Below are 26,275 nucleotides of genomic sequence, written 5' to 3' on the forward strand. Positions count from 1 at the left end.
AAGCTCGTCCATCGCTACGATAAGTGCCTTAATTTAAATGGCAACTATGTAGAAAAGTAGTATTTAAGTGTGGCTTTCATCTGTATATAATAAAAAAATTTCCAATACTTTATTTATTTTTAATTCCAAAACGTAATGTACTTTGTGGATAGCCTTCGTATATTAGGTCCGCGTGGTTTGGGGCATTACATAATACACTCCTGGAAATGGAAAAAAGAACACATTGACACCGGTGTGTCAGACCCACCATACTTGCTCCGGACACTGCGAGAGGGCTGTACAAGCAATGATCACACACACGGCACAGCGGACACACCAGGAACCGCGGTGTTGGCCGTCGAATGGCGCTAGCTGCGCAGCATTTGTGCACCGCCGCCATCAGTGTCAGCCAGTTTGCTGTGGCATACGGAGCTCCATCGCAGTCTTTAACACTGGTAGCATGCAGCGACAGCGTGGACGTGAACCGTATGTGCAGTTGACGGACTTTGAGCGAGGGCGTATAGTGGGCATGCGGGAGGCCGGGTGGACGTACCGCCGAATTGCTCAACACGTGGGGCGTGAGGTCTCCACAGTACATCGATGTTGTCGCCAGTGGTCGGCGGAAGGTGCACGTGCCCGTCGACCTGGGACCGGACCGCAGCGACGCACGGATGCACGCCAAGACCGTAGGATCCTACGCAGTGCCGTAGGGGACCGCACCGCCACTTCCCAGCAAATTAGGGACACTGTTGCTCCTGGGGTATCGGCGAGGACCATTCGCAACCGTCTCCATGAAGCTGGGCTACGGTCCCGCACACCGTTCGGCCGTCTTCCGCTCACGCCCCAACATCGTGCAGCCCGCCTCCAGTGGTGTCGCGACAGGCGTGGATGGAGGGACGAATGGAGACGTGTCGTTTTCAGCGATGAGAGTCGCTTCTGCCTTGGTGCCAATGATGGTCGTATGCGTGTTTGGCGCCGTGCAGGTGAGCGCCACAATCAGGACTGCATACGACCGAGGCACACAGGGCCAACACCCGGCATCATGGTGTGGGGAGCGATCTCCTACACTGGCCGTACACCACTGGTGATCGTCGAGGGGACACTGAATAGTGCACGGTACATCCAAACCGTCATCGAAACCATCGTTCTACCATTCCTAGACCGGCAAGGGAACTTGCTGTTCCAACAGGACAATGCACGTCCGCATGTATCCCGTGCCACCCAACGTGCTCTAGAAAGTGTAAGTCAACTACCCTGGCCAGCAAGATCTCCGGATCTGTCCCCCATTGAGCATGTTTGGGACTGGATGAAGCGTCGTCTCACGCGGTCTGCACGTCCAGCACGAACGCTGGTCCAACTGAGGCGCCAGGTGGAAATGGCATGGCAAGCCGTTCCACAGGACTACATCCAGCATCTCTACGATCGTCTCCATGGGAGAATAGCAGCCTGCATTGCTGCGAAAGGTGGATATACACTGTACTAGTGCCGACATTGTGCATGCTCTGTTGCCTGTGTCTATGTGCCTGTGGTTCTGTCAGTGTGATCATGTGATGTATGTGACCCCAGGAATGTGTCAATAAAGTTTCCCCTTCCTGGGACAATGAATTCACGGTGTTCTTATTTCAATTTCCAGGAGTGTATATGATCCACAATGAAGGTGAAGTGTTCTGTCCATTGTGCAGATAAATTACTGCAAGCTCAGCATTATACAGTCCTCCCAGTTTTCCGCCATTCTTTTCGTAGATGCATATAGTGCTGTTATCTCGTTATCCTCAGTTAGCTGGTATCTTCTTCTTCCTCTGGTCCTCTTTCCAGTCACCGTTCCTTCTAATGCACCTTCATTGTGCAATCTCATCTCATTCAACGTCCTAGCCAATTCCTTTCCATCTTTTCAGTTGCTTACAGTATTCGTATTTTATCATTTAGCATGTGTGTGACAACCTCATTTCTTACTTCATCTATCCATGCCACATTTTACATTTCTCTGCAAATTCAAATGTCACAAGATTAACTATTTCTTCTCTCTGTATAGCAGCGTCCATATTTGGGCCCCATACAGGACAACACCCCTTATGAAACACTTCACAGATCTTTTCCTTAATTTTTAGAAATGACATCATGCAGCACCTTAAGTATTCCTTAATAAGCGACCGGTTTCGGTCAAACGTCATTTTCCAGCACAGGATGAGTTGAAAGCAATTGTTACATTGGAGTACAGGGAGCTAATGTGGTTACACATTATTACTTATTCTATGCCAGTAAGCATGTTTACTTCCTACCTAATTTCCTGTTAGTTTTCTGACATTGTGCTTCATTTTGACGTCCCTGAATTCTAATGTTAACTCTTGCCCTCAACCCAAGCTGTGCTGGAAAATGGTTGACCTAAAACCGTCCCTTATTAAGGGGGGAGGGTGGACATTAGTAAAAAACACACTCTATTTAAAAGATTCACCAAATCCACAGTTTTTAAGATAAGGCCTGAAATTTTGTACTATGCTTTACATGAAATTAATACATTTGCTGTTAAGTACCTTGCATTATATATTTTTAACTTTTTATGGAATGCTGGCTGGAGTGGCCGTGCGGTTCTAGGCGCTACAGTCTGGAACCACGGGACCGCTACGGTCGCAGGTTCGAATCCTGCCTCTGGCATGGATGTGTGTGATGTCCTTAGTTTAGTTAGGTTTAAGTAGTTCTAAGTTCTATGGGACTGATGACCTCAGAAGTTGAGTCTCATAGTGCTCAGAGCCATCTGAACATTTTTTTTTATGGAATTTAAAAATTTTATTTTCAAAAAATAATACATGTACCTTTTTATATTGTTATTTATTTAATGGACCATAGAATATAAAACTCCAGTGAAAGATTTCTTTTGTTATAGCTATCCTTGTTTTATTTCCTGTCATGTTACTGGTAACTTTCAGTCTAGGTACCGAAACTGTCAGCTGTATCCACTAATTCAACAGAAATTTTCTCTTTTATCTTATTGGGTTTGCCATGTATAAACCATTACCTTCACATTTGTGAATCCCTCACAGCTTGTGTTCAATCCTTTTAACATGCTGTTAATTGCCTTTGCATTTTTACATAGCAGTAACCCATCGTCTTGTGCTCCATGCTTTAGGGAAATACAGTGTGATCACACAGGGAGCTTAGAAACCAGTTACTGAGGAATCACGTTAGGAAATGAGACGCTGGAAGTACTAGACCAGTTTCGATATTTGGGCTAAGTCTGCAAAAGTAGAGAGCATATCAAATGGAGATACCAAGAGAAGCTTTTCTGGAAAACGAAAATATGACAACGTCAAATACAAATTTTAGGGCTAGGAAGATTTTTTCTGAAAGTATTAATCCATTGTGGTGCGGTATATGGAAGTGAAACGTGGATGATAAACAGGACAGCTTTTGAAATGTGGCGCTAGGGCATAATGCTGAAGATTAGATGGGTGGGTCGAATAACTAATGAAGAGACACATAAACGAAATGCTGATATAAGAAACTTATGCTATAATTGGACGAAAAGCACGGATCGGTTGGCCCCGGCGGTGGTTTGAGTCCTCCCTTGGGCATGAGTGTGTGTGTTTGTCCTTAGGATAATTTAGGTTAAGTAGTGTGTAATCTTAGGGACTGATGACCTTAGCAGTTAAGTCCCATAAGATTTCACACATATTTGAACATTTTTTTTTGGTGCTAAATGAATACAATTTTAACATTGCAAGAAGATCAGTGTTGTTCCCCATAACTTCCCGCTGATGACGTTCCTCTTCCTTACTGGTACCTATTCTTCGTTAAGTGTGAGTTTTGTGTATCAAGAGCATAAGTCCAGTGCAAGAAACTGTGATGAGTTTGTCTACAATTAAGTATTATATAAGCATTATCAAAGGAACCGCCGAGCCTAACATCTGCATCCGATAGAGAGATCAGCATAGTATCACTTGCCTTTACTCTGAGACAATGCACAGAGGTTTATTAGAATTCAGTGCAGGGCATGACCATAAATCTGGTGATCAGTGCATGCGACCTCCTCTCCCCATGCCTGTCAAATACTGGCAATAAAAATTCCTTCCATTGCCAGGATTCAAACTGAGTACTTCACTACCCCTGATAAGGGCTGTACGTGTACGGGGTCTTTGGTCATCTCAGCTGTGGAGGCAGATTTTGCTGTGAGATGACTATCTAGTAGAGTTACGCCTCAGCTTGTCTTGAGTCGGCTCGACTAAAGTATCACGTTTCGTTGTATACTCAAGACACTGTGTTGGTAACGCCGTCTAGCAGAGGGCAGCGAGCAGCGGCGCAGGGCATTTATATCGCGGACACGCTTCGGCATCCGTTGTGGGCCGTCAGACAGTGATAGAAGTAACGGACGGCACAATACTGTACAGTATGCCGCGCTAGAGCAGTAACGGTCAGTCCGTTAACGGAAGCCCAGCCCAGCGCAACGCAGCGCGTCTCACGTCTGCGTAGCCTTGTATGTGCAGGCGGATGCAGGCGTCAAGAAGGCCTGTGCAGAGAGAGACACACGGCCGTGGCTGGCATGTTGAGCAGGGGAAGCTGGGGGGCGGAAGAAAGGCAGCGTCCGCTGGACCCAAAGAAAGAAGGATGTAGCCGTGGCGTTGTCCTTGTTTCTCACATTTAGTGAGACACGAGATACCATTCGCAACTGAATTGGGCAGACCTGCCTATTGACAAGTAAAATACCCTTTTTCCCGATTCTTGCAAACAATATATGCAGTTGAACAGGCAGATTTGCGTAAGGCATTAGACACCGTACCACATCGTCGAGTACTATAACCAAGGCAAAAAAAAAGCACTAGGACGTCAGGCCACGTTTGGCCTACTGGGACCATACGACCGCCGTGTCATCCTCCGAGGAGGATTCGGATAGGAGGAGCGTGGGGTCAGCACACCGCTCTCCCGGTCGTTATGATGGTATTCTTGACCGAAGCCGCTACTGTTCGGTCGAGTAGCTCCTCAATTGGCATCACGAGGCTGTAACAGCGCATGGCGGCTGGATGGTCACCCATCCAAGTGCCGGCCACGCCCAACAGCGCTTAACTTCGGTGATCTCACGGGAACCGGTGTATCCACTGCGGCAAGGCCGTTGCCTATAACCAAGATACGATCATAAGGAATATCTTCTCTAATATATGACAGTTTGGACGAATATTTGACTAATGCAACTCAATATATTACACTGGACGGCAAATGTTCTACAGACACAGAAAGTAACATTGAATGGCCCCAATGAAGCGTACAAGGAGCTCTAATGTTACCAATATACACTTACGAGCCAAAGAAACTGGCGCACCTGCCTAATATCGTGTAGGGCCCCCGCGAGCACGCAGAACTGCCGCAACACGACGTGACATGGACTCGACTAATCTCTGAAGTTGTGCTGGAGGGAATTGACACCATAAATCCTGCAGGGCTGTCCATAAACCCGTAAGAGTACGACGGGGGGAGGGAGGAGGGGGGGGAGGTGTCTTCTGAATAGCACGCTGCAAGGCATCCCAGATACGCTCAATAATGTTCATGTCTGAGGAGTTTGGTGGCCAGTGCAAGTGTTTCCCAGAAGAGTGTTCCTGGGGCCACTCTGTAGAAATTCTGGATGTGTGGGGTGTCGCATTGTCCTGCTGGAATTGCCCAAGTCCGTCGGAATGCACAATGGACATCAGTGGATGCAGGTGATCAGACAGGATGCTTACATACGTGTCACTTGTCAGACTAGTATCTAGACGTATCAGGGGTACATATCACTCCAACTGCAGACTCCCCACATCATTACAGAGCCTCCACCAGCTTCAACAGTCCCCTGCTGACATGCAGGGTCCATGGATTCACGAGGTTGTCTCCATACCCGTCTACGTCCATCGCTCGATACAATTTGAAACGAGAATTGTCCGACCAGGCAACATGTTTCCAGTCACCAACAGTCCAATGTCGGTGTTGACGGACCCAGGCGAGGCGTAAAGCTTTGTGTTGTGCAGTCATCAAGGGTACACGAGTGCGCCTTTGGCTCCGTAGCCCATATCGACGATGTTTCGTTGAATGGTCCGCACGCTGACACTTTTTGATGTCCCAGCATTGAAATCTGCAGCAATTTGGGGAAGGGTTGCACTTCTATCGCGTTGAACGATTTTCTTCAGTCGTCGTTGGTCCCGTTTTTGCAGGATCATTTTCCGGTCGCAGCGATGTAGCGGATTTGATGTTGTACCGGATTCCTTATTTTCGTAGTACACTCGTGAAATGGTCATACGGGAAAATCTCCTTCATCGCTACCTCGTAGATGCTGTGTCCCATCGCTCGTGCGCCGACTGTAACGCCACGTTCAAACTCACTTAAATCTTGATAACCTGCCATTGTAGCAGCAGTAACCGATCTAACAACTGCGCCATACTCTTGTTGTCGTATATAGGCGTTGCTGGGCGCAGAGCTTTATCCTGCCTGTTGACATATCTCTGTATTTGAATACGCATGCCTATACCAGTTTCTTTGGCGCTTCAGTGTATAAGGGAAGTAAAGCGCGTAGATGCGGACTTTTCTTAAGCGGCTATTCCAAAGTCAACTGAAGAGTACTGAAATCCATCACGATGGAGGCTAATCACGTCTATAACCAACATTTGGCATGTGGCACAGACGCGTCGCTGACAGAGAATTCCGAGCAGCTCGCAGTGAGGTTTCCGTGGCAAGGTCACGCCCGTTCCCAACCGTGACGTGTGGGTACTCGGTGGGTTGACGGGACAATGAATATTCCACGTACGTGGGCACTCTGCCGCGCAGTCTGGCCACTGACCTTGGAAGGAGTACCTGACGACTTCAGCATAGTGACAAAGAGCACATCTATACTGGGCAAGTAACTTTACCATGTGTGGCGGATGGTACTTCACGTACAACAATTGTCAATTCAATCTCCCTCTCCCCCCCCCCCCCCCCCCCCCCCCCGTCTCGACCCCTTCCACTCCGTTGCGAACAGTACGTGGGACGAACGACTGTTGGGAATTTTATCTTCTTGGTATTTTCGCGACATGCGAGGGGCATTCCAACACAACGGGCAGTTCGGTGAATAAAAAATAAAAAAGCTCTTGAGAAAAGGTTTTTATTGACCGTAATGTTTTACTGCATCTCTACCTTCGTAATCGCCCATCATATCTACACACTTTCTGTAAAGTTGCACCAGGTTCTTCAGCCCCGCTGCGTAGAAGTCTGCCGCATGACAGTTGAACCAGCTGGTAATGCCACTTTTGAGTTCATCGTCGTTTTGAAATATTTGTCCACCCAGCCACTTTTTCAAATGCAAGATGAGGAAATGGTCGCTTGGTGCAAGGTCGGAACTGTACGGATGGTGCTCAAAAAGTTCCCAACGGTGAACTTGAATCTTCTCTTTGGTTTTGGCAGCGGTGTGAGTGCGTACGTTGTCGTGAAGGATTATACCAGACGACAGTTCCCATGTGGCGTCGATTTTGGATCGCACGTCTCAGTTTGCTTAGTATTTCACAACTGTAATTGTTGACCCACAGTGCGGGATCTCAATCAAAAGGACGTCCTTTTCGTCCCAAAAAACGCAAGCCATCCAAAAAACGGTAAGCCATCATTTTTCGATTTGAGAACGGAGATTCCTTAAACTTTTTTGGTTTGGGTGAACCTGAATTGCGCCATTGCATTGACTGTTGTTTTGATTCTGCGTTGGCGTACGATATCCACGTCTCATCGTCCGTTACAATGTGGGAAAACACATCATCTCCACCTCCACCGTGTCTATAGCGCTCCAAAAATTGTCGTGCGCTATGCACTCTTTGCTCTTTTATGCTGACCAGTGAGCAGTTTTGGACTCCACCTTTTGTGATAGCCAACCTATTCAGTTACAATCCTGTAAACTAAAGTTCGAGCAGCAATTTTGAAATTCAGTAGCCAGACCACTCATCGTAAATCGCGGATCACTTCGAAGGTTTTGGCTCTCATACTCAACGATGTCATCGGTCTAAATACTGGACCTGCCACTCTGCTGTTTATCGTGAACATCTGTGCGGCCATTTTGAAATTATCAACACCATTTGCGAACTTTGTTGTCACTCATTACTCCAGGTCTATACACAAGGCATAACTCTTGGCGGCTTTTAGCAGCTGAACATCGTTTTGCCAGTGAAAATCCGATCACACCGTGCACTTCGCAGCTGGCGATTGGTTCGGCCATTACGATCTGCTCTCACCGACTGGCAATCAAACCAAGGGCGGCTCAGCGGTGTCAGAGGTTGTCAAGGACGTCGTTTTTTTGCACACTGCACTGCAAATCGTCATTTTCGACCGCGAAATGTGTGTAAATGTCAAATGTGGCAGACAAATCTCATGCCTTCTTTAAATATGAGATTCAATGTGCTATTGGAGGTCCATAACGGTTTAGAATTCATTGGAATTTTTTTTTTTTTTTTATGTAGCGTATATTGGACCATAGGGACTGTTCTTACTGAGCTCTGTGTAGCTTTATTTCCCATCATTTAAGATGGTGTCGGATTCACTTGCTTTCCTGGATGAGTTTTGTGTGCCTGTGAAGGCACAGAGAGTTGTATTTGGGACGAGACAGGCAGAGTGTGCAAGTAGAGAAAAGAGCGGCTCTTAGCCATCAGCGCAGGCCGGTCGGTGCCTCAGGTATAGTCTTCGCGCAGGTCGGGACGCTACGGGGGAAGTGGGCTGGCTATTGTGTAGTTTTACATCGTAGCCCAGCCCAGCAGCCAAACTGCGAGCAAGCAGCAGGAGAGCGCCGCTTATGCATGTTTGAAGATAACCATCAGTCACTCGAAAGCAAATAAAAATCAGCAGATGCAGCACCCAAAGAAAAATAATTTGTCCCATTTTTTCTGTCCGAAACAATCTGTGACTTTGTGTGGCGTAAGACGCAATGCACACATGATAAAAAATCCTTACAGCTTTGCTATGAATCGTGGAGATGGGTTTTACTTTAAAGAAACTCGTTTTTTGCGAAATCAAACTCTGATTACTGACAGAGAGACTGCACGACGTAAGGAGCCTCTAGCTATTAAAGAAGTCTCTCATTGCAAAGAAACTACATCTACATCTACATGGATACTCTGCAAATTACATTTAAGTGCCTGGCAGAGGGTTCATCGAACCACCTTCACAATTCTCTATTATTCCACTCTCGTATAGCGCGCGGGAAGAATGAACACACATATCTTCCCGTACGAGCTCTGATTTCCCGTATTGTATCTTTGTGATCGTTCCTCCCTGTGTAAGTCGGTGTCAACAAAATATTTTCGCATTCGGAGGAGAAAGTTGGTGATTGGAATTTCGTGAGAAGATTCCGTCGCAACGAAAAGCGCCTTTCTTTTAATGATGTCCATCCCAAATCCTGTATCATTTCTGTGACACTGTCTCCCGTATTTCGCGATAATACAAAACGTGCTGCCTTTCTTTGATATTTTTCGATGTACTCAGTCCTATCTGGTAAGGATCCCACACCGCGCAACAGTATTCTAAAAGAGGACGGACAAGCGTAGTGTAGGCAGTCTTTTTTTTTTTTTTTTTTTTTTAATTCCTCCGAAACCTTCCCCATCAATATGAAGGACAAGAAAGTATTGTAAATGAATTTTTATATCCTTAATAAAGTATTCCAAATAGTTTCTTCCAGATTCACAAAACACAGATATCTTTCTCTGAAAAACTCAACTGCACGCTACTATGCCTCAAATAACAATGTCCCAGCGCTGCCCAACTGACTGACAGGCAAGTCAGCCACAGATAAAACTAAACACAGTGTCAAGGATCTTATTCACTATTTATGAAATGCGTTCATTCATCTTTGTCGCACTGCATTAAAGGTGAATTACAAGGGCTGTTCAATAAAAAATGGTCATAATTTTTTAGGCAACATACCTTTACTCATCGTCATAATTTTGATGGTACTTCTCAAAGTAGTCTCCCATTAATGCGATGCACTTGTCCCAGCGTTTCTGCGTCTTCAAATACTTGCTGGAAACCATTTTTTTGAGAGCTCCTTCAAAAACGCCTCCGCAGTCTTCGCCACTGCATCTGATGATTGATAACGCTTCCCACGAAGGCGTTTCTTCATGTTAGGAAATAGAAAATAGTCACATGGAGCTTAATCCGGATTATAGGGAAGATGAGGGATGCACTTCACGTTGATTTTTTGCAAGATATTCAGCAACAAAATTGGCAGTATGCGACCGCGCATTATTGTGCTGCTGCATCCAGCTTGCTTCACGGAAATGTGGTCTAGGACATCCCTCTAGTATAGTCCAGTTACTTGTGTGTGTGCAGGTACAACATGCTGATAAACCATTCCATGAATATCAAAGAATGAGATGACCATAACTTTCCCAGCAGAATCAACTACTTTTGCTTTTTTGGAGGTTGATGATGGAGATTTCCGCACTGGGCTTTGCTGTTTGCTCTCAGGATCAAAATGATGTAGCCAAGTTTCATCGGCAGTTATTACATTTGAAAGAAACTCCGGCTCTTCCTCTAACATCAACTTTAACTGCCTGTAGACCTGCACACGAATGTCATTTTGTTCGGGAATCAACAGTCGTGGAACCCATCACGTACAAACACGTGTCTACATCTACATCATTACTCTGCTATTCACAATAAAGTGCCTGGCAGAGGGTTCAATGAACCACCTTCAAGCTGTCTCTCTACCGTTCCACTCTCGAACGGCACGCGGGAAAAACGAGCACTTAAATTTTTCTGTGCGAGCCCTGATTTCTCTTATTTTATCATGATGATCATTTCTCCCTATGTAGGTGGGTCTCAACAGAATGTTTTCGCAATCGGAGGAGAAAACTGGTGATTGAAATTTCATGAGAAGATCCCGTCGCAACGAAAAACGCGTTTTTTTAATGATTGCCACTCCAGTCCACGTATCATGTCTGAGACACTATCTCCCCTATTTCGCGATAATACAAAACGAGCTGCCCTTCTTTATACTTTTTCGATGTCATCCGTCAGTCTCACCTGATGCGGATCCCACACCGCACAACAATACTCCAGAATAGGGCGGACAAGCGTGGTGTAAGCAATCTATTTAGCAGACCAATTGCACCTTCTAAGTGTTCTGCCAATGAATCGCAGTCTTTGGTTTGCTCTACCCACAATATTATCTATGTGATCGTTTCGTTCCAATTTAGGTTATTTGTAATTGTAATCCCTAAGTATTTATTTGAATTTACAGCCTTCAAATTTGTGTGACTTATCGCGTAATTTAGCCGATTTCTTTCAGTACTCACGTGAAGAACTTCACACTTTTCCTTATTCAGGGTCAATTGCCACTTTTCACACCATATAGATATCTTATCTAAATCATTTTGCAAGTCGTCTTGATCATCTGATGACTTTACAAGACGGTAAATGACAGCACCATCTGCAAACAATCTAAGACGGCTACTCGGATTGTCTCCTATGTCGTTAATATAGATCAGGAACGATAGAGGGCCTATAACACTTCCTTGGGGAACGCCGGATATTACTTCTGTTGTACTCGATGACTTTCCGTCTATTATTACGAACTGTGACCTTTCTGAGAGGAAATCCGAATCCAGCCGCACAACTGAGGCGATACTCCGTAGGCACGCAGTTTGGTTAGAAGACGCTTGTGAGGAGCGGTGTCGAAAGCCTTCTGGAAATCAAAAAATTTGGAATCAGTTTCACATCCCCTGTCGATAGTACTTATTACTTCATGAGTATAAAGAGCTAGTTGTATTTCACAAGAACGATATTTTCTAAAACCGTGCTGACTATGTGTCAATAAATCGTTTTCTTCGAGGTACTTCATAATGTTCGAATAGAGTATATGTTCCAAAACCCTACTGCGAATCGACGTTAGTGATATAGGCCTGTAATTCAGCGGATTACTCCTACTTCCCTTTTTGGGTATTGGTGTGACGTGAACAATTTTCCAGTCTTTAGGTACGGATCTTTCTGTGAGCAAGTGGTTGTATATAATTGCTAAATATGGAGCTGTTTTATCAGCATACTCTGAGAGGAACCTGACTGGTATACAATCTGGACCCGAGGCCTTGCCTTTATTAAGTGATATAAGCTGCTTCGTTACTCCGAGACTTCGTCTTCTTTGGTGAAGGAGTTTCGGAAAACAGTGATTAATAATTCTGCTTTAGTGGCGCTGCCATCAGTGACTTCACCGTTGTTATCGCGCAGTGAAGGTATTGATTGCGTCTTGCCACTGTTGTGCTTTATGTATGACCAGAATCTCTTTGGGTTTGCTGCCAGATTTCGAGACAGAGTTTCGTTCTGGAAATTATTAAAAGCATCTCGCATTGAAGTACGCGCCATATTTCGAACTTCTGTAAAACTTTGCCAATTTTGAGGATTTTGCGTTCTTTTTAATTTGGCATGCTTTTTTCGTTGCTCCTGCAACTACGATCTGACCAGTTTTGTGTACCATGGGGGATCAGTACTGTCACTTATCAATTTATGTGGTATGTATCTCTCAATTGCTGTCTATACTATCTCTTTGAAAACATTCCACAACTTTTCCACACTTACATGATCAGATCGGAAGGAGTGAAGACTGTCTGTTAAAAAGGTGTTAAGAGCATTTTTATCAGCTTTTTTAAATAGATATACTTTGCGTTTTTTTATGTTTGTAGGTGTTACGGTATTCAGCCTAGCAGCAACTGCCTTGTGGCCGCTAATCCCTGTATTCGTCACAATACTCACTATTTGTCCAGGATTATTTGTTGCTAAAAGGCCAAGTATGCTGTCGCAACCATTTACACTTCTAGTGGGCTCATGAACTAATTGTTCAAAATAATTTTCTGAGAAAGCATCCAGTACAATTTCGGATGACGTTTTATGCCTGCCGCCGGCTTTAAACGTATACTTTTTCCAGCATGTCGAGGGTAGATTAAAGCCACCACCGACTATAATTGTATGAGCGGGGTACTTAATTTGAAATGAGACTCAATTTTCTTTGAACTGTTCAGCAACTATATCTTTTGAGTCGGGGGGGGGGGGGGGGGGGGGCGGTAAAATGATCCAGTTAATAGTTTAGTCCGATCGTCAGGTGTAACCTCTACCCATACTATTTCACACCAACTATCTACTTCAATTTCACTACAAGGCAAACTACCTCTGACAGCAATAAGTACTCCACCACCAACTGTATTTAATCTATCCTTTCTGAACGCTGTTAGATCGTTTGAAAAAATTATGGCTGAACTTATTTCCGGCTTTAACCAAACCTCTGTACCTAAAACAGTTTTGAGCTTCAGTGCTTTCTATTAGGACTTGGAGCTCTGGTTCTTTCCCAACACAGCTACGACAATTTACAACTACAATACCAATCGTTTCTACAACTATCTTACTGTGTTTTACCTGCCCACTTTTAGACGGACGTCCCTTCTGTGGTTCCCTGAGACCCTCTAACCTAAAAAACTGCCCAGTCTCTTCCACACAGCCCCAACTACCCGTGTAGCCGCCTCCTGTTTGTAGTGGACTCGTGACCTATTAAGCTGAACCCGGAAACCCACCACCCGATGGCGCAAGTCAAGGAATCTGCAACCTACACGGTCACAGAACCGCCTGAGCCTCTGATTCAGACCCTCCACTCGGCTCTGCACCAAAGGACCACAGTCGGTTCTATCGACGATGCTGCAGATGGTGAGCTCCGCCTTAATCTCGGAAGCAAGGCTGGCAGTCTTTACCATTTTTGCTAGCCGCCCGAAACCGGACAGAATCTCCTTCGAACCAAAGCGACACATGTCATTGATACCGACATGAGCCACCACCTGCAGTTGGCTGCACCCTGTACACTTCATGGCATCTGGAAGCACCCTTTCCACATCTGGAATGACTCCCCCCAGAATGCACACGGAGTGCACACTGGCTTCCTTCCCCTCCTTGGCAGCCATGTTCCTAAGGGGCCCCATTACGCACCTAACGTTGGAGCTCCCAACTACCAGCAAACCCACCCTCTGTGAATGCCCAGACCTTACGGGTCGAGAAGCTTCCTCTGGCCCCTCAGAAAGTTTTTCGCTGCCTGCCAGACTTTGGAACGATCTTCCACTCGACCGTGGGTGAGGGGTCAACCTCAGTGCAGGCAGTACCCAGGGCAGCCACAGCAGTGGACCGATCGGAAGACACTTGGGACGTGCTCGACATCCCTCGCATCCCCACGTTTGATCCCCAACAGACGCCCCTTGGCAGCAGCCTCAAGCCGTGTGAAGGAAGCCAAAGCAGCCAGGAGCTGTGAGCGAAGGGTCGCCAACTCAGCTCGCATCTGTACACAACAATCACAGTTCCTATCCATTACTGCAGTCGCTCCTGTTTGAACCTCGTAAAAAATGTGTAGTTTTCCTGTCACCAACGTGTGGGTGACACCCAATGAAATGTTCAGTATTTCAGAAGGCGATCTTAAGGTAATTCGTCGATCCTTTTTCACAGTGACAGCAGCAGTATTGATTTTTCTTCCGTAAGAGCAGTAACTGGAGCACCGGGTCCACCTTCCTTTGAAATTGATTGTCTCCTCTCTTTAAACATTTTAAACCACTTTCGAGCTGTGCTGTAGGGACGGACAGACTCTCCGTAGGCCTCCTGTAACATTGTACAGGCCTCATCTGAAGATTTGTTGAGACAAAAGCAGAATTTCAAAACCGCATATTGTTCCTCGCGTGTTACCTCCATTGCAGCGGTAGGCAATACTGAACATGTCTGATCTTGCCTGCCTCTCATAGGCGGGAACCGGGAGTTCCAACAATGAAACTACTACGGAGTGTTTGTTGCACATTAAGCTAACAGCATATCATAAGATTAAATTTTAGCGCGAGAAACTATGACCATAAAAAATTATCATTCTTCATTGAACAGCCCTCGCATTTAGAATAGCAGAAAACATATGTGAACCTTACAAGATTAACTATTCTCATATAGGACGTTTAGAAAATGAATGCTGGGCGATTTCATTGGCATTCTTTATGCGACCTCCTGAGTCCTTTTCGTGTGTATTCTGAGCGGCGGTGTGTCGGAAATGTTTTCTCCGGCCACCTGTAGGAAAACGCGTGATATCAACGACGCGCGTCGCGGTTCGGACCTCCAATGCAGAGATGTCACGAGGAGGATTGAGATGTGGCTAGAGAGGGAGGGGTATGACGACCTTCCCATCGTGTAACACGGATGCGATGGCGTTGGGCAGAGTTGTGATGAAATTTGGTGCCAGTGTAATACCATTAACCCACCTTACAAGTCACATGAACTTCTGAGCTATGACGTTTCTTCTTTTCATGTGTAGGCACTATGCTGTTTAAAGCGTCGGCGTGAGCGTGGGTGACGCTTCTGCACGATTACAGAAGAAGGTTGTAGGCTCCTTGGAGCCAAATTTCAACTTCTTCGTTGCAACTGGGAAATGACCTTTTTTTTTTTTTTTTTTTTTTTTTTTTTTTTTTTTTTTTTTACAAAAAAGACCTTTTAATTATTTTGCGCAGTGTATATATTTTGTTTACAGAGTATATGTGCACAATTTGTAGACGGGAGAGGAGGATCGCATTAGCTCGGAACAATATTCAATATGAGTGTGGTTCGGTTGTTAAGCGTCAGACTCAAGGGTTTGGAGTTCAGCACTCAGTCGTCTGTCCAAGCATTTCCTCTGGGCAAGTATCGCATCTTTCATCTCTGGCACTGATTTATTACTGTGGGAAATGCCAAGCTGCATTGTGGTTCTGAGTCCAGTTCCCATTTAATTGGCCGGGTGAGTCATTTCGGAGGTCTGTGGGCAAGGACGTACACCCTCCAAAACGACCACGCGTAGTAAAACACTCCGTACAAACTAGCCATCTGGTGCGGCTCAGATTTACGTTTGCGTTTTGGATACAAGGGTTAGTGGATTTCGCTATAAACTTGTATGCGACGTTTGCTGAATTACCAATGGAAGTCACAGTGAACTTAGAAAATAAAGTTATGAAGTAAAAGCTGGAGACTGTACAAACGAGGCTGCTCGCTTTACTACAGAACTGCTTGACTCGACACAACGAGTTTGCGTCTGTTTTTCGACTTCGAACCGTATCCCTATTGCGACAAGGTTCGTCAAAACTACGAACTTGAGCAGTGGAGGAATAGTTGACATACGTGTTCTTGTATATCAGATACGATATCAGGAGCAAAAAGAAGAAGAAGAAGAAGAAGAAGAAGAAGAAAGCAAGATTAGGGTTTAACATCGTGTCGACAGCGAGAGCATTACACAAGGAGAACAAAGTCGAATTGGGTAAGGGAATCGGCCGTGCCCTTTCGAAGTAACCATCTCAGGATTCGACTTTCACGATTTAGGGAAATCATGAAAACCCTAAATCTGGATGGCCGGACGGGGATTCTAACCACCGTCTTCCCAAACAGGTATCAAGAGCGTACCTACACTATGTGATCAAAAGTATCAAGACTCCTGGCTGAAAATGATTTAAAAGTTCGTGGCGCCCTCCGTCGGTAATGCTGGAATTCAATATGGTGATGGCCCGCGCTAAACCTTGATGACAGCTTCCACTCTCGCAGGCATACGTTCAGTCAAGTGCTGGAAGGTTTCCTGGGGAATGGCAGTCCATTCTTCACGGAGTGCTGCACTGAGGAGAGGTATCGGTGTCGGTCGGTGAAGCCTGGCACGAAGTCTGCGTACCAAAACATCCCAAAGGTGTTCCATGGGATTCAGGTCAGGACTCTGTGCAGACCAGTCCATTACAGGGTTGTTATTGTCGTGTAACCACTCCGCCACAGGCCGTGCATTATGAACAGGTGCTCGATCGTGTTTTGAAAGATGCAAACGCCCACCCCGAATTGCTCTTCAACAGTGGGAAGCAAGAAGGTGCTTAAAACATCAATGTAGGCCTGTGCTGTGATAGTGCCACGCAAAACAACGCTGGCAGATGCCGTTCACCGAGCATTCGCCACACCCACACACTGCCATCGGATCGCCACATTTGTTCCGCGATTCGTCACTCCACACAACGTTTTTCCACTGTTCAATCGTCCAGTGTTTACGCTCCTTACACCAAGCGAGGCTTCGTTCGGCATTTACCGGCGTGATGGATGGCTTATGAGCAGCCCCTCGATCTTGGAATCCAAGTTTTCTAACCTCCTTCCTAACTGTCATAGTACTTGCAGTGGCTCCTGAAGCAGTTTGGAATTATTGTGTGATGTTCTGGATAGATGTCTGCGTGTTTTACATTGCGACCCTCTTCAACTGTTGGCGGTCTCTGTCAGTCAACAGACGAGGTCGGCCTGTACATTTTTGCGCTGTACGTGTCCCTTCACATATCCACGTCACTATTACATCGGAAACAGTGGACCTAGGGAGGTGTAGGTGTGTGGAAACCTCGCGTAGAGACGTCTGACACAAGTGACACCTAATCACCTGACCACGTTCGAAGTCTGTAAGTGTCGCGGAGCGCCCCATTCTGCTCTCTCACGATGTTTAATGACTACTGAGGTCGCTGATATGGAGTACCTGGCAATAGGTGGCAGCACAATGCACCTAATATGAAAAACTTTTTTTTTTCGGGGGGTGTCCGGATACTTTTGATAACATAGTGTAGGATCTAAGCAACTGGAGCGGGACGGAGGTGGGTGGGCAGTGGTTTCTACTGGTATTAGTTTCTTGGGATGGGCGTGGGTGAAGGTAAAGAGGAACAATTTTTACAAAATCAAACTCAGTTGTTTATTAATTGGCAAACATACTAGTTCTACCACTTTCCAACAGGTACGCACCAACTACTATGTACGTAAATGAGAGAGTATATTTTGTAACGTTCAGATGCGTGCGAGTAGTTTCTTTATTCATATTTAAGTAGATATTAATAGCGGCCAAAAAGACCTAGAGCATCGAAGGTACAACCCAGACCCATCTGACATTTTCAGTTGCGAAGATTATAGCAGCGACCTGTGAAATAGGTGTACGTTGATGAACTACTAAGAAATTTAAACGAGAAATGATACAGTTTGTGTGGCCTGAAACTGAAGTACATAATAAAAGTAGCTTTGATATTTCACGACAAACGGCGCTAGACACACTTGCCATTAGTCAATATCCATTGCATGTTGTGGCCTACTTCAAACTGACACTGAATTGATGATGAGCCTGTCTCTGTGGCAGGATGAGAGCTCGCTTTGTAATGATCATCTCTGTTTTTTCGGTGGAGTGGGTTTTTTCCGTAGGGGGGGGGGGGGGGGAGAATAACGGTCCTCACCTGTCCGCTCGTTGTTGCTGTCCCATCTTTTCAATTCCCTTCTTTGGTATCTCTTTCTTACAAAACTGGAGTGCGTCTAGTTGGTGCCTGTTGTATGTTCTGAGCTTCCTCCGTAATCTTCTGCTAACTACATCCTTGTCGAATGTCATCTAACATTCAGAGTCCTCTCCTTCCTCATTCTCATCCTTTCCACTAGTTTTCTGTCCTCTCATGTTTTAAGAAATGTCCGCACCTCGTGGTCATGCGGTAGCGTCCTCGCTTCCCACGCCCGGGTTTGATTCCCGGCGGGGTCAGGGATTTTCTCTGCCTCGTGATGACTGGGTGTTGTGTGATGTCCTTAGGTTAGTTAGGTTTAAGTAGTTCTAAGTTCTAGGGGACTGATGACCATAGATGTTAAGTTCCATAGTGCTCAGAGCCATTTGAACTACTTTTTTTTTTTTTTTTAAGAAATACTTCATCCGTCAGCATTTCAGTGAATTTCACGTTTTAACATTAATCTCCATGGCCACAATACAGAAATATCAAAGTATTTTTTTTCCTCTTTCATTTTGACTAACCATATTTTGCTGCCATTCAGCTCTACACTTCGGATATAACTTTTGGGGAATCTCTTAATTCTGTCGGAATTTGTTTCGGTGTTAACGAAACTTTTCGTCTTTTCAAAACCTCCGTAACCCATAGATATTCTACTTATTATTTCGTCAACCGCATCCATTTTCTGCCACCGTGCGTCCTACCCCTCTACAATTTTATCTCGTTTTGATTTACTCTGTACTGGACAGTAAAAATTTGTCTGCGCGATAAAGTTTGCAGAAATGTAATGTGAATACTAACTGTAGATTTCGTAAAAGTCCGTACTTCGTGTTACGGTGGATGGCTGCTTGTCTTCCTTCACTACTGCAGCCGCAGGCTGAACGTCGAACGAACAGAGCAGCTTAACAGCGGTGGGAGTCTGGGAGGCAGACGCCGACGCCGCTACCTGCGTGAGCGTAATACTGCGCAGTGCAGGTTGCGTGGGGATGCTAGGCGGCGTTGCCAGTGCACTTCCCTGCTGCGGCTCAGCTTCCGACTGAATATCCTTCACCCCTTCATTTACACTGAGGTGACAAAAGTCATGGAGTACATCCTAACATCGTGTGCGACCTCCATTTGGCCAGCGTAGTGCAGCAACTGGACGTGGCAAGGACTCAACACTTCGCTGAAGTCCCATACTGAAACAGCCATGCAGCCGCTACAGCTGTCTGTAATTGCGAAAGTGTTGCCGGTGCAGGATGTTGTGCACGAACTGACCTCTCGATTATGTCCCGTAAATGTACGACTGGATTCTTGTCGGGCGATCTGGGTGGTCAAATCATTCACTGGAACCGGCCAGAATGGTCTTCAAAACAGTCGCGAACAATTGTGACCTGGTAACATTGCACACTGTCATCCATAAAAATGAAATCCTTGAAAGGCTGCAAATGAGCATTTTCAATCAATGATGGGTTCATTTGGACCGGAGGACACAGTCCATTCCATGTAAGCACAGCCCACACCATTATGGAGCCATTGCCAGCTTGTGCACAGTGCCTTCTGGACAACCTGAGTCCGAGACTTCATGGGATCTGCACCAAACTCGAACCCTACCATCAGGTCTTACCAACTGAAATTGTGACTCGTCTGACTAGGCCACCATTTTCCAATCGTCCAGGGTCCAACCGATATGGTCGCGAGCCCGGGAGAGGCGCTGTCGTGATATTAGCAAAGGCACTCCTTCAGTCGTGTACTGCCATAGCACATTAACGTAAAAAAAAAAGGTTGAAAATGGCTCTGAGCTTTATGGGACTTAACTTCTGAGGTCATCAGTCCCCTAGAACTTAGAACTACTAAAACCTAACTAACCTAATTACATCACACACATCCATGCCCGGGGCAGGATTCGAACCTCCGACCGTAGCGGTCGCGCGTTTCCAGACTGAAGCGCCTAGAACCGCTCGGCCACCGCGGCCGGCAATTAACGTCAAAATTCGCTGCACTGTCCTAACGGATACATTCGTCGTACGTCCCACATTGATTTACGCTGTTTTTCAAGTAGTGTTGCTTGTGTGTTAGCACTGACAACTCTACGGAAACGCCGCTGCTCTGGGTCTTAAGGGCATCGGTCACTGCGTTGTCCGCAGCGAGAGGTCATGCCTGAAATTTGGTATTTTAGGCACACACTTGACACTGTGGATTTCGAAATACTGAATTTCCTAACGCTTTCCGAAATTGAATGCCCTGTGCGTCTAGCTCCAACTACTATTCTGCTTTCAAAGTGTGTTACTTTCCGTCGTGCGGCCATAATCACGTCGGAAACTTTTTCACGTGAGTCACCTCAGCACAAATGGTAGCTCCGCCAATGCAAAGCCCTCTTATTCCGTATGTACCCAATACCGCGGCCATCTGTGTATGTGCATAACGCTGTTCCTGGACTTTCACCTCAGTGTAAGTTACCAATAATTACTTTTTAATTTTTTTCCAAACACTGCCATTAACGCACGGACACAATGTTGTGGATGTTACAGCGTGTGAAACGAATGTATGAGCATGTTCCTTACATAGTCCACCTACACATGCATCTATGACAGCAAAATTGCTAAATATACATAAAATATACTTAAATATCTCATGAAAGTGTCATCTCCGAGTTGTAGGTAATTCTTGCAATGGACCAGAAATAGTTTAGTTGTTCACCTCCCAACAGTAGATGAACTAAGTGACTGCACAACAATATCCATTTAATTGCTGCTTCACTGCTATGGAGGACTGCACTGTTTATTATTATTGTTGGCAGTAGTCGGACACACACATCATCGGGGGTCTGAAATCTTGATTTTCCAGTCCAAAAGTAAGGAGTGCAGCAGTCAAGAGATATGCAAACAGTAAGACTACGTATAGTGCACACATTTATAGTGATTTTAAATGTGGGTGCAGGGTGTGGGTGAAGCAAGTGGCCAGGAAGAGGAGTGATCAAGAGAAAGCATGTTTTGTAACAAGTGTCTATCCTCAATGTGGAGAGTTAGCTTCCTTTTCTGACAACTAGTTGTAGATAGCACTCGCAATGCACTGAGACTTGTTTCATCATTGTATAGGTTGTTCGGAATAAGCAGTTAAAAGTGTCAGATTGACTCGTAAGTTCGCAGTTTAGCAAGACACCCACAAAACACAAATATCATTTATCGTTCGCCATTGATGATATAAAAAATGGAAGTTTTCAAAGAAAATTCTTTTTCATTCTTCAGTGCAGTTAGTTGCTAATGTTGTTTATTGTGGGGGAGGGTAGTGAGTACTAGCTGGTATCTGATTGAGTAGTGGTCTCAGAAAAGTTGGGGCGCGGGGTTAGCCGAGCGGTCTTAGGCGCTGCAGTCATGGACTGTGCGGCTGGTCCCGGCGGAGGTTCGAGTCCTCCCTCGGGCATGGGTGTGTGTGTTTGTCCTTAGAATAATTTAGGTTAAGTAGTGTGTAAGCTTAGGGACTGATGACCTTAGCAGTTAAGTCCCATAAGTTCTCACACACATTTGAAGAAAAGTTAGGGCCCACCGGTCTAGATCACCCAGATGACAGATAACTGAATAATGGTTTTAAAACAAGCGCCGGGCCTTGGATTGGCACCAGCGATATACACTCCTGGAAATTGAAATAAGAACACCGTGAATTCATTGTCCCAGGAAGGGGAAACTTTATTGACACATTCCTGGGCTCAGATACATCACATGATCACACTGACAGAACCACAGGCACATAGACACAGGCAACAGAGCATGCACAATGTCGGCACTAGTACAGTGTATATCCACCTTTCGCAGCAATGCAGGCTGCTGTTCTCCCATGGAGACGATCGTAGAGATGCTGGATGTAGTCCTGTGGAACGGCTTGCCATGCCATTTCCACCTGGCGCCTCAGTTGGACCAGCGTTCGTGCTGGACGTGCAGACCGCGTGAGACGACGCTTCATCCAGTCCCAAACATGCTCAATGGGGGACAGATCCGGAGATCTTGCTGGCCAGGGTAGTTGACTTACACCTTCTAGAGCACGTTGGGTGGCACGGGATACATGCGGACGTGCATTGTCCTGTTGGAACAGCACGTTCCCTTGCCGGTCTAGGAATGGTAGAACGATGGGTTCGATGACGGTTTGGATGTACCGTGCACTATTCAGTGTCCCCTCGACGATCACCAGTGGTGTACGGCCAGTGTAGGAGATCGCTCCCCACACCATGATGCCGGGTGTTGGCCCTGTGTGCCACGGTCGTATGCAGTCCTGATTGTGGCGCTCACCTGCACGGCGCCAAACACGCATACGACCATCATTGGCACCAAGGCAGAAGCGACTCTCATCGCTGAAGACGACACGTCTCCATTCGTCCCTCCATTCACGCCTGTCGCGACACCACTGGAGGCGGGCTGCACGATGTTGGGGGGTGAGCGGAAGACGGCCTAACGGTGTGCGGGACCGTAGCCCAGCTTCATGGAGACGGTTGCGAATGGTCCTCGCCGATACCCCAGGAGCAACAGTGTCCCTAATTTGCTGGGAAGTGGCGGTGCGGTCCCCTACGGCACTGCGTAGGATCCTACGGTCTTGGCGTGCATCCGTGCGTCTCTGCGGTCCGGTCCCAGGTCGACGGGCACGTGCACCTTCCGCCGACCACTGGCGACAACATCGACGCACTGTGGAGACCTCACGCCCCACGTGTTGAGCAATTCGGCGGTACGTCCACCCGGCCTGCCGCATGCCCACTATACGCCCTCGCTCAAAGTCCGTCAACTGCACATACGGTTCACGTCCACGCTGTCGCGGCATGCTACCAGTGTTAAAGACTGCGATGGAGCTCCGTATGCCACGGCAAACTGGCTGACACTGACGGCGGCGGTGCACAAATGCTGCGCAGCTAGCGCCATTCGACGGCCAACACCGCGGTTCCTGGTGTGTCCGCTGTGCCGTGCGTGTGATCATTGCTTGTACAGCCCTCCCGCAGTGTCCGGAGCAAGTATGGTGGGTCTGACACACCGGTGTCAATGTGTTCTTTTTTCCATTTCCAGGAGTGTAAAATCGTTGTCGTCACGGCTCGCGGCGTGTATTACAGAAGTATAATTTCGATAAATTGAATGAAGCGCATCGGAAGGGATACTAATAGCTGACTTGGCTTGCAAGGGATCCTGCGGTTTAAAATGGGCTTCGAACCACTTGGTACTTCTCACATTAAGAATTCATTGACAGAGGTGAAAGAAGTACAAGTGTGGGGAAAAAAGTCCTGGCTGGCCTGGTTACATAACATCTACACAGTCTCATGGAGAGAATGCATATAATGCTACAACTATACCTGTGACGCGGCTTCGTTCGCGCGCGCATATGACGCGAATCTTGCTCACATCTGCTACTCTCCCCTTTCTCTGTCCTCCTTTTCTCCCCTTTCTCTGTGCATTCCCCCTCCCCATACTCTTTCCATCTCCTCCTGCCCTTATCTCCGCTTTTCCCCTCTTCTCTCTCTACCTCCATCTCCCCCGCCCCCTGTCACTGTCTGTCTCTTCCACTCCCCCTCTGTCTGTTTACGTCATCCTCCCCCTGTCACTATCCATCTCCTCCCTACTCCCCAGCCGTAAATCTCTGTTGATGGTGGAACACAAGAGTCGCCTTAGGATTTTCCATATCCATGACACGGCTATGATGTCTTGAACTGTGAACGTGGGCACCACATTCGACGTAAAAAGAAAAAGAAATTGCTGTGATCGAAGAAGCTGTAAGTCGTGAGTAGAGGCTCTTACCTGTGTCAAGGTTTCTAGATACTGGCAGAACACCTCTAATCAGTGCAGCAATATCTCCACAGTTACTATGTGAAAATATGTTCGGAACATGCAACGTCATTTACAGGATCTTGAGGAAAGACATGATGATAAATCAAAACGAATGCAAAAATGACATTCATGTGAACTCTATGTATTTATGTATGTCCCTACAAGTTTAAGACACTCATTTCAAATTAAAAGTAACAGGACTGTAAATGTCTGTGGCACACATCATATAATAAATGTACCAAACATACAAGAAATGAATAACTTACGAACTACTGGAACTCTAAAAATGTCAATTCCCTTCCTTTGCGCTTCATAGCTGACAGTTTGGTGTTCGGCTGCTCTCTCTCTCTCTCTCTCTCTCTCTCTCTCTCTCTCTCTCTCTCTCTCTCTCTCTCTCTCTCTCCTTTTTTTTACGCTTCCAACGATGACACAAGTGTTTCGTTTTCTGCAACTCTGTTGCTGTACTCTCCCCCAAACATTTGTGGCAGCACTAGAAAATAGTAGCGAAATGCAGGAAGATCTGCAGAGGATTGGTTGGTTGGTTGGTTCAGAGATTGGCAGTTGACTCTGAACACAAACAAATGTAACGCATTGCTCATGGATAGGCCGAGAGACCCATTACTGAATCATTAAAATCCTTGGGAGGGCCAGTCGTGAGAAAAGCTATTCCCCGTGGTGTGCAAGATACGTGTGAAGCGAAATACCCTCAGACTTCAAGAAGCATGTAATAATTACTTCCAAAAGTGACTGATAACTGTGAACGCTACCGAGCTGTTACACTGAGGTGACAAAAGTCATGGGAGTGATCCGCTCACGTACAGCTGGCAGTAGTGTTCCGTACACAAGGTCTAAAAGGGCAGTGTATTGGCGAAGCTTTCAGGCGATCATCATAGGCCGCACCACCCGCTCCTTCCTCCTCCGTGATTTCTACCTCACCATTTATGGCCATCCTATCCACCTCACTCCCACCCTCAAGTACCTTGGCTTCACACTCGACCGCCACCTCACCTGGACTCCCCATCTCCTTACCATCCAAAACAAAGCTCACAACCGCCTCCGCCTCCTGAAACTCCTGTCCTGCCGGACGTGGGGTCTGCATCCTTCCACCATCCTCCACACCTACAAATCCTTGATCCGCCCCATCCTCTGTTATGCCAGCGTAGCTTGGAATTCCGCCCCTCCCCGGTTATATAAAGCCCTCCAAATCCTCGAACGCCATGCGCTCCACCTCGCCTCCCGCATCCGCCTTCCGTCCCCCACGCGCATCATCTACGACCTCATCCCCTTCAACCCACCTTCTCTTTTTCTTTGAACACATCCGCACACTATATATTGTCCGCCGCCTTGATCCCCTCTCCGCCCCCAACCAGTTGCCGCGCCTTTACCGTTGTGTCCCACCCTCCCTCCGTCTCCACACCCTCCATCTCCTTTCCCAACGCAACTTCCACCATCTACCCCTGTCGGATGACGAGCTCCGCCCTGACATCTACCCTTCCTACCAACTCTGACCCCATCTTCCTGCCTCCTCCTCAGGGCTCCCTCTCCTCCCCCTCCCTCCACCTGAGCGGCTTCCCCCTCCTATTCCCCCTCCCTCTCTTGTGCCCTCTTTCAGTGTCTCTGCACTCCCTCCTGTCCTGTCTTCCCTCTTCATCTCCCGCCCCACGTGTCACCTGCCTCTTCGTGTACCCGCTGACGCCCATACTCTCTTCATCCCGCCGCTTTCCCTGCTGCCCCTTGCTCTCCCCTCCTTTTCCATCCTCTCTGACCTTTCCCCTGGCAGTTTTATTCTTCGTCGTGTGTGCTCCAAGTGGCTTTTAAGTGTGTTGTTCTGGAGTGTTTTTAATACTGTGGCCGACTTTTAACCTGCGCATGTCCATTCAGTGTCTTCTCTGTGTTTTAAGAATCGCCAACTGTGTTTTTTAATTTTATGGTGACTTTTTTTTTAACTGTCCCCCATGAACGTCTCCATGTCAGTCTATTTTTACCTCCATTTTCTCCCATTACTCTGTTTTATGTTCCCCTTTTTTATCGCCTTATGTATGTAACATTTTATTCATATTTTAGTTGTCATGTCACTCGGCTGAAGATTGTGCCGCTGACAGCCTTCCCCTGCCCATATGGGGCAGGGGAATGAAATCACAATAAAGAAAAAAAAAGAAAAAGAAAAGCTGTCATTTGTACTCAGGTGATTCGTGCGGAAAGGTTTCCGACGTGGTTATGGCCGCACGACGTGATTTAACAGACTTCGAACGCGTAATGGTAATTGAA

The 26,275-nt window shown here is 46.5% G+C and overlaps 1 protein-coding gene across 4 annotated transcripts in view; it reads left to right on the top strand.

Moving 5' to 3' along the window:
- The window catches only part of LOC124595959 (CD109 antigen-like), a 242,483-nt gene that overhangs the window by 87,822 nt on the left and 128,386 nt on the right, over positions 1-26,275 (top strand). The gene's annotated exons all lie outside the window — the stretch shown is intronic.

This window comes from Schistocerca americana, chromosome 2 (genome assembly GCF_021461395.2).
Source record: "Schistocerca americana isolate TAMUIC-IGC-003095 chromosome 2, iqSchAmer2.1, whole genome shotgun sequence".
Classification (NCBI taxonomy): Eukaryota; Metazoa; Arthropoda; class Insecta; order Orthoptera; family Acrididae; genus Schistocerca; species Schistocerca americana.